Source organism: Symphalangus syndactylus, chromosome 3, assembly GCF_028878055.3.
Source record: "Symphalangus syndactylus isolate Jambi chromosome 3, NHGRI_mSymSyn1-v2.1_pri, whole genome shotgun sequence".
Classification (NCBI taxonomy): domain Eukaryota; kingdom Metazoa; phylum Chordata; class Mammalia; order Primates; family Hylobatidae; genus Symphalangus; species Symphalangus syndactylus.
The window spans coordinates 97,114,170-97,124,613 of record NC_072425.2 but is presented as its reverse complement, the minus strand read 5'-3'; the positions used below and the strand labels follow the sequence as shown (position 1 = coordinate 97,124,613).

The window sequence follows — 10,444 nt, the reverse complement described above, 5'->3', positions numbered from 1 at the left end:
CTTACACAGAAGTAGAATACTATAACAAACACCCAAGTATCTGTTATCTAGTTTCATTAGTTATCAACTCAGGGCCAATCTGGTTTCCTCTATACTTCCATTCACTTCCTTCCATGCCACCTTCCTTTTCCCTCCACTTCTAGATTATTTTGAAGTGAGTTCTGGAAATTACATTTTATTTATAAATATTTTGGTATATGTGTCTAAAAGATACTCAAAAAATTTCACTATCACATGTAAAAAAAAATACTTCTTCAAAATAACCAAATATCCATTCAGTGTTTAGATTTCTGTTATTATTATTATTATTTGAGACAGAGTCTTGCTCTTTTAGCCGAGGCTGGAGTGCAATGGCATGATCTCAGTTAACTGCAACCTCAGTCTCCCGGGTTCAAGCAATTCTCCTGCCTCAGCCTCCCCAGTATCTAGGATTACAGACACGTGCCACCATGCAGGGCTAATTTTTGTGTTTTTAGTAGATACGAGATTTCACCGTGTTGGCCAGGCTGGTCTTAACCTCGTGATCCGCCCACCTTGGCCTCTCAAAGTGCTGGGATTACAGGCGTGAGAATACAGAAAATTAGCTGGGCGTGGTGGTGCATGCCTGGAGTCCCAACTACTCAGGAGGCTGAGGCAGGAGAATTGCTTGAACCGAGGAGGTGGAGGTTGCAGTGAGCCAAAATCGCACCATTGCACTCTAGCCTGGGCGACAAGAGCAAAACTCCGTTTCAAAAAAAAAGATATATTTGATATATTTCTATCTCTTGCAGCTTATTATTCCCATTTATGCATAAATTGTCTCATCTTTAGAGAGAACTGAGTCTTTTTCACACAACCCTAGTAGTTTTTGATGGCTTTTTTTATTTCTCATTTAACACGAAGTCCCTTAACCTGTACATTTCCTGTGCCAGATCTGTTTTTCTAGGATGCCAGGTTCCTTGTATTAGGAAATGGTATTTAGAGTCCACAGTCTACTACTGGATTTGTCATTGTTTCTAGGCCTTTTCAATGGATAGTGCTAGAACTCTATTTTTTTAAGATTAGATACATTATTAATTCACAGTGATCATTCCAATTCAAAGATTTACATTCAGAATGATGAGGCATTTATTTAGTTTCAGTGATATTATCATCTTTCACTCATGCCAAAAATATTAGTTATGAGCAACACACAGTTGTTTATTTGCTTTATTCCACTTTAATCTCAATGCAATACTACTGTCAACAATTTGATGACTGGTAGTGGTTTAAGAATGTTGTAGTTACCTTTGTCCTTTAGGTATATCTCACTGGAGGTAAATTCTTGTATTTTAAGGTCACTTGGAATTGTTATTTTATGTGGGACTATGTTTTAGATATATTTGTTTCACAAAATCTCTTTTAGAAATGTTGAGTCTGGTTTATTTAATATATGCAGTTCTTCAAGTATATTTAAAAATACTCAATTTGGGATAAAAAATTTTACACACAATACTTTAGGAAGCTCTCTTTTATAAATTGATATACATGAATATTTTCCACAATCATGAGGAATTTTTTCTAGGCAATATTTTTCTTTTCATTTCATTTCAAGCAGTAGAATTGTTTTGTGAAAATTTAAGTAACTTACATGGAAGACATCTGATATATAACAGGCCTCTGATTGAAAAAGAACTCTTACCTTCCTGTTGCAGCTCTTTGTAATGTCAACGAGAATCTGAATATTTGTTTTATGGGGTTTTTTCTTTGTTACTTTTTAGTGCAGGAACTGAATAACTAAACAGCAGGTGATTAGAAATTGTGGGCATCCGGTGGGCTGAAGTATTTCTTAAGTATTCAAATGAAAAGTGCTTGTTTCCCTTAATCTATCATCTACCTGAAGATACCCAGAAATGGGTGAGTGACAAAATGGAGTTCCCTAGAATGACATTTTTCTAAACTGGCTATACTTCAGAATGACTTAAGGAGCTCTCGAGATTCCTACACTTCAGACATTTTGAATGGAATCTTTAGGAAATGGGTCCAGTAATTTATATTCCAACTCTTTGTAGGATGTTTTTTAAACACACCTAGATCAGCCAGATTTAGAAACCATTGCTTTGGAACTTAAAAATTGTGGGCTGGGGATGCCAGAGGGATAATACTTTTAGTGGCAGGAATAAAGGGATCATAAATAGAACTGGCCTAGTGAAACTTTACCTGTCTTAGACCCTTTTCTTCTATATAGTGGAGCGTTTTTCATTGGCTTGACATTTATGTCATAATAACCAAACAGAATGCTGTCTGATCCAGGGATGTCTCAGATCAGATGGCTTAGGGGAAATCTGAGCAACCCCAGGGAAAGGCAATATGGAATAGACACTTTTCCTTTTACTAATTTTATATATATTGTATGCTTAATATATTGGTGATATCTTAGAAATTTACAAATAGTCCTGCCCATCTCACAAGAGACAGGTTAAAGCTTTACAGATGAAGTACTATTAATAACTAGTGCCTACAGTATTGTTTTTTCTGTAACCCTTTTGAGAACTTTGAATGTCACAGATTTCAATGACAATAGCCAATGATTTTGAGGACTAGCAGATATGGTAAGGAAAAATCAAAGACCTATCACAGTAGGAATACTTGAAGAAAATGGGCAGATCCAAATGGCCTATAACCAATAGGCTAAACCCAAGATGCATTTGATTAATCAAGTAAAACACGTTCAGTCTATTCTATAAAGATGGTCCTTCTTGCTTGATCAATCTGTCAGCAGCTCCTCATGTTAGAAATTGGGTGTTTATGTTAAATTATACAGGTAGAGTATTGACATGTATTAGCTGTGTAACTGAATGCAAGTTACTTAATTTCTCTTAGCTGCAGCCTTCTCACCTTTAAATGGCAACATTATCTCTGTTACAAGGTTATTTATGGAGGAAGCTTTATGAGTCATCTGGCATGATTTCTAGCAAGTAGACCAAACATTCACTCAGGTATATGAACAACTGCCTCATGCTGCCAGGTGTTTAGAATATAGCAATCACCAAAACAGAGAAGGGTAGTTTGTCTCTTTCCTGCTCTAGAAAGTAAGCTCCACAAGGACCGGGCATTTATCCATTGCCATATCCCTAGCTCTTACAAACTACACAGCACATACTAAACACTCACATATGTGCGTAGTTAACAAATAAATGAAGCTTAATTCTAAAGGGATATCAGACAAAAGTTAGTAAAATAGGCTGGGCGCGGTGGCTCATGCCTGTAATCCCAGCACTTTGGGAGGTTGAGGTGGGCGGATCACGAAGTCAGGAGATCAAGACCATCCTGGCTAACATGGTGAAACCACGTCTCTACTAAAAATACAAAAAAAAAAAAAAAAAAAATTAGCTGGGCGTGGTGGCACGCGCCTGTGGTCCCAGCTACTCAGGAGGCTGAGGCAGGAGAATGGCATGAACCCGGGAGGTGGAGGTTGCAGTTAGTAAAATAAAAAATGTGAAAAGTGCTATGAAGGAAACAGAGGGCTAAGAATCAGAAAACAATAGGGGTGACTTTCACTGGATAAAGTGGTTGGAGATTTTTCTGATTTATCTAGAGAGCTATGAGAAGAGTAGAAGAAAGAGCATCTCAGGCAGAGGGAACTTTATGTGCAAGGGCCCTGAGACGGAAAATCACTGAACCGAGTAGACCAAGTATGCTTAGAACTGGTGACCAATCGACAGGATGGCAGGATATGAAGTTGCAAAATCAGAATAGAGCATTTATCTGTCTGACAATTGTATTTTTAATGATAGTTTGCTTTTACTTGGTCTTTGTATATTTAATTACAAATTACTGATATTTTGTTTAAATCTACCACATTTTTCCATTTGACTATTTGTTTATTTTTATGTCCTTTCTTTTAGATTAAGTCTTTTTTCTTCTTCTCCCCCTCCATTGTTATACGTTCTTTTACTATTCCTTTTGTTATTCCATAGTTGCAGCATACATCTTTTTTTTTTTTTTTTTTTTGATTTGGAGTCTCGCACTGTTGCCCCGAGCTGGAGTGCAGTGGCGCGATCTCAGATCGCTGCAACCTCTGCCTCCCGGGTTCAAGCGATTCTCTTGCCTCAGTCTCCCAAGTAGCAGGGATTACAGGTGCCCACCACCACGCCTGGCTAATTCTGTATTTTTAGTAGAGACGAGGTTTCACTATGCTGGCCAGGCTGGTCTGCTGACCTCGTGATCCACCTGCCTCGGCCTCCCAAAGAGCTGGGATTACAGGCATGAGCCACTACCACACCTGGCCTACAGCATACATCCTTAACTGAGTAAAGCTTAATGTAAATTAGTACATTTACCACTTCTACTTTTTGGACAATATAAAAACAAAACTTTTTAAAACTGTATTTACCACCCTCCCCACTTGCCTCCCCCTGTGATATATGGGTTTTTTTTTTTTTGTTTGTTTGTTTTTTTGAGACACAGTCTTGCACTGTAGCCCAGGCTGGAGTGCAATGGCACAGTCTAGGCTCACTGCAACCTCCACCTCCAGTGTTCAAGTGATTCTCTTGCCTCAGTGTCCTGAGTAGCTGGGACTACAGGCACGTGCCACCACACCCGGCTCAATTTTTGTTGTTGTTGTATTTTTTTTTTAGTAGAGACGGGGTTTCATCGTGTTAGCCAGGATGGTCTTGATCTCCTGACATCGTGATCCGCCCGCCTCAGCCTCCCAAAGTGCTGGGATTACAGGCGTGAGCCACTGTGCCTGGCCCACACTGGCTAATTTTTGTAGTTTTAGTAAAGATGGGATTTCACCATGTTGGCCAGGCTGGTCTCAAACCCCTGGCCTCATGATCCGCCCGCGTTGGCCTCCCAAAGTGCTGGGATTATAGGCGTGAGCCCCTGTACCCTGAGGGCTTTTGTTTTTGAATTTTTAGCTCAACACATTTAAGATCCCCAAGACATGACTATTATTACTTTTTGCATATTTATCCTTTCTGTACTAATTTTTTTTCTTTAATCTCTAGAGGTTCATTAGAATTGAAATCTAGCAAAACTTTAATTTTGGGACCTGGGATCATTTTTCTTCTGTCTGAAGAACTTACTTTAGTATTTCCTCAGTACAGATTCTAAATACAGATTCTTTCCTTTTTTGTTTCTGAAAAGATTTATTTAGTTTTACTTCTAAGTGATATTTTCACTGTGTACAGAATTTCAAGGTTGGCATTCATTTTCTTTTAGTACAGTTGATTCTTGAACAAGGAGGGCATTAGGAGCACTGACCCCTACACAGTTGAAAATCTATGTGTACCTTTTGACTCCCTTAATTTTTTTTTTTTTTTTTTTGAGACGGAGTCTCGCTCTGTCACCCAGGCTGGAGTGCAGTGGTGCGATCTCGGCTCACTGCAACCTCCGCCTCCCGGGTTCAAGCAATTCTCCTGCCTCAGCTTCCTGAGTAGCTGGGACTACAGGCAGGCACCACCATGCCCAGCTAATTTTTGCATTTTTAGTAGAGACGAGGTTTCACCATGTTGGCCAGACTGATCTCAAACTCCTGACCTTGTGATCTGCCCACCTCGGCCTCCTAAAGTGCTGGGATTACAGGCATGAGCCACCGTGCCTCGCTCACTGCCTTAAAAATTTAAGCACTAATAGCCTACTGTTGGCCAGAAGTCTTACTGATAACAAACAGAAAATTAACACATAATTTGTATGTTATTTGTATTATATGCTGTATTCGTACAATAAAGTACGCTAAAGAAAAGAAAATGGTATTGAGAAAATCATAAGGAAAATAGGTGACATAAGTACTGTACTGTATTGATCAATACTGTAAGGTTATGTCATCTGTTTACAAGATGAATAGTCTGCCTGAAATACAGCTTCAGACCTCAATCTATGGTGTATATCCAGATAGTCAACTTTTCCTTTTAATGTCATAACTTTTCTGTGCTTCTTGAGCGCACTTCCAGCACCACTTCATATGATTCCCATGTTTCTTATTCAAGGTTTATGGTATTGCACTAGACATGGTGAAAAACAAGTGAGAACCGTGAGGGATCACTTTTTACTGCAATACGCAATTTACTGGAGAGACAACTGCTCACACAGTAATGATTAGTGTGATGTAACTTTTTTTTTTTTTTTTTTGAGACAGAGTCTTACTGTCGCCCAGGCTGGAGTGTAGTGGTGCAATCTCGGCTCACTGCAACCTCCCCCTCCCAGTTTCAGGTGATTCTCATGCCTCCGCCTCCCAAGTAGCTGGGATTCCAGGACTGTGTCACCATGCCTGGCTAATTTTTGCATTTTTTTTGATAGAAGTGGGGTTTCCCCTTGTTGGCCTCTACCTATCTCAGCCTCCCAGAGTGCTGGGATTGCAGGTGTGAGCATGACACAACATTTTAAGTGGATGCTCACAACACTTACTTGAGCTTACTGCAATAGCCACAGCAGGTGGTTACGGAATTGTTACAGTAGTAAGATATGTACTATAGTGAATTTTATGCAATTATGATTGAATACGGCATCTTTATTTTTGTTTACATTTCTGTCAACAGCAAGTGGTGTCATGTATGGTCTGTAAATGTGTGAGGGAAAGTTTTGGTAAATTTTTTATAAAAGATGTGTATATTTTAGGATGGTAAATAATAAAATAGACTATGTCTACATATATTTTATGCATTCATGACATACCTTTGTAAAAGTGTTTTGCTATTTCTAGGTGATGCAGTTCATCTGTGAGTTTTTCAATTTGCTCCAAATCTCCAAAAAATTTTCTAATATATTTTCTAAAAAAAATCTGCGTGTAAGTGGACCCACGCATTTCAAATCTGTGTTTTTCCAGCGTCAAGTGTACTTCAACGTATGTCAGCAGAGTGGGGAAAAAAATTCAAAGTATTTTTGAGAAAGTGAGCTATCCTCTCACTCAAAAACAATAATCACAGACAGAAGATTTCTGTGACCAAATGTATGGGGATTTCTCCCCACCAGCAAGCAAGCAAGCCATCAATTCTGCAGCAGAAACCACCTGTGTGTCCTCCAATTCAAGTCAATTCTCACACTATTTTCCTGCACATAAGACCACAGGTTGAAGCCAGGTGCAGTGGCTCACACCTGTAATCGCAGGACTTTGGGAGGCTGAGGCAGGCGGATCACCTGAGGTCAGGGGTTCAAGACCAGCCTGGCCAACATGGTGAAACCTCATCTCTACTAAAAATAGAAAAATTAGCTAGGCATGGTGGCAGGCTACTTAGGAGGCCAAGGCAGGAGAATTGCTTGAACGTGGGAGGCGGAGGTTGCAGTGAGCCGAGATGCACCATTGCACCCCGCCTGGGCAACAAGAGTGAAACTCTGTCTCAAAAAGAAAAAAAAAAAAACACAGGTTGAGGGCTCAGTGCCCAAGACCACCCCTGACCCTCATCAGTCACAAGTTTGGGCCTGTGGAACTTCTGACCTAGCAGCTTCAGTGTGGAGTTTCCACACCCTCTCTTTGGGTTTGATTAATTTGCTAGAGTGGCTCGCAGAATTCAGGGAAACTGAATATGTTTATCAGTTTATAGCCTTGCTTTTTTTTTTTTCGTCCTGCTTTTGTTGCACCCTTCAAGGAAAGAGGCCACCATAAGGCCGAGCTCAGGTACCAAGGGGACCTTCTCTCTCTCTTCCCGTTGCGAAAGTCACACAAGTGAAGCCAAGTATAACTATACACAGCCAAGAGAGTTATTTACTGGTTTATTACAAAGGATATTACAAAGGATGTAGGTGAAGAAATTCACAGGGCAAGGTATGGGGGAAGAGGTTCAGGGTGTCCATGCCCTGCCTGACCACCAGCCTCCAGGAGCCTCCAATGTGTTCAGCTATCCAGAAGCTCTGGAAACCCAGTCTTCTTGTGTCTTTTATGGAGGCTTCATTGGATAGGCATAATCAACAGCTGTGTAGAAATGTGATTAGACACGGCTGGGCGCGGTGGCTCACGCCTGTGATCCCAGCACTTTGGGAGGCCAAGGCGGGCCGATCACGAGATCAGGAGATGGAGACCATCCTGGCTAACATGGTGAAACCCCGTCTCTACTAAAAAAATACAAAAAATTAGCCGGGCGTGGTGGTGGGTGCCTGTAGTCCCAGCTACTCAGGAAGCTGAGGCAGGAGAATGGCATGAACCCAGGAGGCGGAGCTTGCAGTGAGCCGAGATCACGCCACTGCACTCCAGCCTGGGCAAAAGGGTGAGACTCCGTCTCAAAAAAAAGAAATGTGATTAGACACAAAACGTATGATCTAACACTAATAGGCTGAGTGGGGAAACCCAGCAATGTCTATCTGTTCAGATTCTTTTTGGCCTCTCTCTGCTGCATGCTTTCCTCCAGGGAATGGGGCAGGACCTCTTCTGAAATGGATGTCTTATGATCTACAATCACATAAGTCAGAGAATTTCTTTATGGCCAGCTCTAAGACAGAAAGGCAGGGAAGATTTCTGACTTTGGAAGAGGAAGAGCAGATGAAAGGAGGCAGGAGGTAAGAGAGAGATTCTGTTTTCTGAGGCCTGTTATCTGAGGTTTTAAGTGCCCCAACATTATAACTAAAGACTGTAACAAGGGATATGGGAGTTATAAGCCAGGAACTATGGATAAAAGCCCATATATACAGATATTATAATATATATTTATATATCTCATAATATCACACATGTCATTCTATTTTCTTGTTTCCATTGTTTTTGTTGGGAGGTCAGCTGTTGGTCTAATTTTTGCTCTTGTGAAGGTAGTATGTCTTTTATTCTCTGGTTGCTTATAAGATTTTTCTTTGTTTTTAGCTTTTCCAGTGGGACTATGTGTCTAGGGATGGTTTTCTTTGTACTCTTTTGTTAGAGCTTTGTAGAGCTTCTTGAATACATGGCTTGAAGCACCTGTCAGATAACATCAACATCTAGGTATCTATGGGTCTCTCTCTTATTTTAATCAACTTTTGCCCTTTTACATTGCTTCTTTTTATCTGATCGACTGCCAAACATTGTAAATAAAAATTTTAGTTATGATTTGAGGCTCAGTAGGGTGTTATCTTTCCCCAGAGAGATTTTACTTTTGTTACTGGCAGCAAGGGTTGAGTTAGATCATCTCTCTGGGTTTGGTTTATTTCAGATCTTTCCCCCACATTTTCACTTTCTTTGTAGCTCTCTGATGCCTTCAAACAGTTAAAAAACAAAAATTGTCTAGTTTTTCCAGTTCTCTCAGCTGGAAGATTGTTCTGAAACAGTAAAAAATAAATTTTATTCTAAAAACAATAAGAAGATACTAAAAAGTTTTAAGAATTGACATAACCTGATTTCCATTTTAAAATGAACTTAATTAGTTGTTTTGTCATATCTTTCCTTAAAATGTCCCCAAAGCTTTCTTTTACCTACATTTCTGTTGTTATCATCCTGGTCTAAACTCTATCTAAGTCACTAACTTGGATTATTGTTTTTTGATTTTTTGTTTTTGAGGCTGAGTCTCACTCTGTCACCCAGGCTGAAGTGCAGTGGCATGATCTTGGCTCACTGCAACCTCCGCCTCCCAGGTTCCAGCAATTCTCTTGCCTCAGCCTCCTGAGTAGCTGGGATTACAGGTGTGCACCACCACGCTTGGCTAATTTTTGTATTTTTAGTAGAGGTGGGGTTTCACCATGTTGGTTAAGCTGGTCTTGAATTCCTGACCTTGTGATCAGCCTGCCTTGGCCTCCCAAAGTGCTGGGATTACAGGCATGAGCCACCACACCTGGCCGGGTTATTGTTTTTATCTCACTTTCTTGGTCTCCTGAAAGCCATCTAACATATCAATGTTAGATTCTTTATCCAGAGATTTGATTTCTTTTATGTCTGGATTTGCAAATTAAAAATAGCTATAAAGGCCAGGTGTGGTGACTCATGCTTGTAATTCCAGCATTTTAGGAGGACAAGGCAGGTGGATCACTTGAAGTCAGGAGTTCGAGAGCAGCCTGGGCAACGTGGAGAAACCCCATCTCTACTAAAAATACAAAAATTAGCTGGCTGTGGTGGTGCACACGTGTAATTCCAGGTATTTGGTTGGCTGAGGCATGAGATTTGCTTGAATGGGTGAGGCAAAGGTTGCAGTGAGCTAAGATCATGCCACTACCACCAGCTTGGGCAACTGAGAGAGACTGTCTCAAAAAAGAAAAAGCGATGGGATTTTTAAAGTAGCACTGTTAGTCGCACAGAAAAGCAAATCAACTTAAGGTGATTAACTTTCTGAAAGTTACACAGTTAAGGCAGAGCTACCTGTTGAATCTAGGTCTCTTTAATTTTAGAACTTATATCAATTATTTCATATTGTAGATATGCATTCAAATTATATTTTCTTTAAATGAAGCAGCATTTATATTCTTTTGCTGCTAAAAAATACTTAAAATTTAAGTAATAATAAAAAGTTAAAGCTTTTATCGTTTGTGTTCATTGATGTCAAAGTTGCTTGAGCTGAAGTTGAGTAAAGAGTTTTCGAACCAAGTGACTGGT

General features: G+C 40.0%; 1 non-coding gene across 1 annotated transcript; it reads right to left on the bottom strand.

The window, feature by feature from the left end:
- Nucleotides 1-7,528: 7,528 nt before the first annotated feature.
- Nucleotides 7,529-7,660, bottom strand: LOC129479964 (small nucleolar RNA SNORA64/SNORA10 family). The gene has a single exon (XR_008656882.1). It is a non-coding gene; the product is annotated as a small nucleolar RNA SNORA64/SNORA10 family (small nucleolar RNA).
- Nucleotides 7,661-10,444: the final 2,784 nt, after the last annotated feature.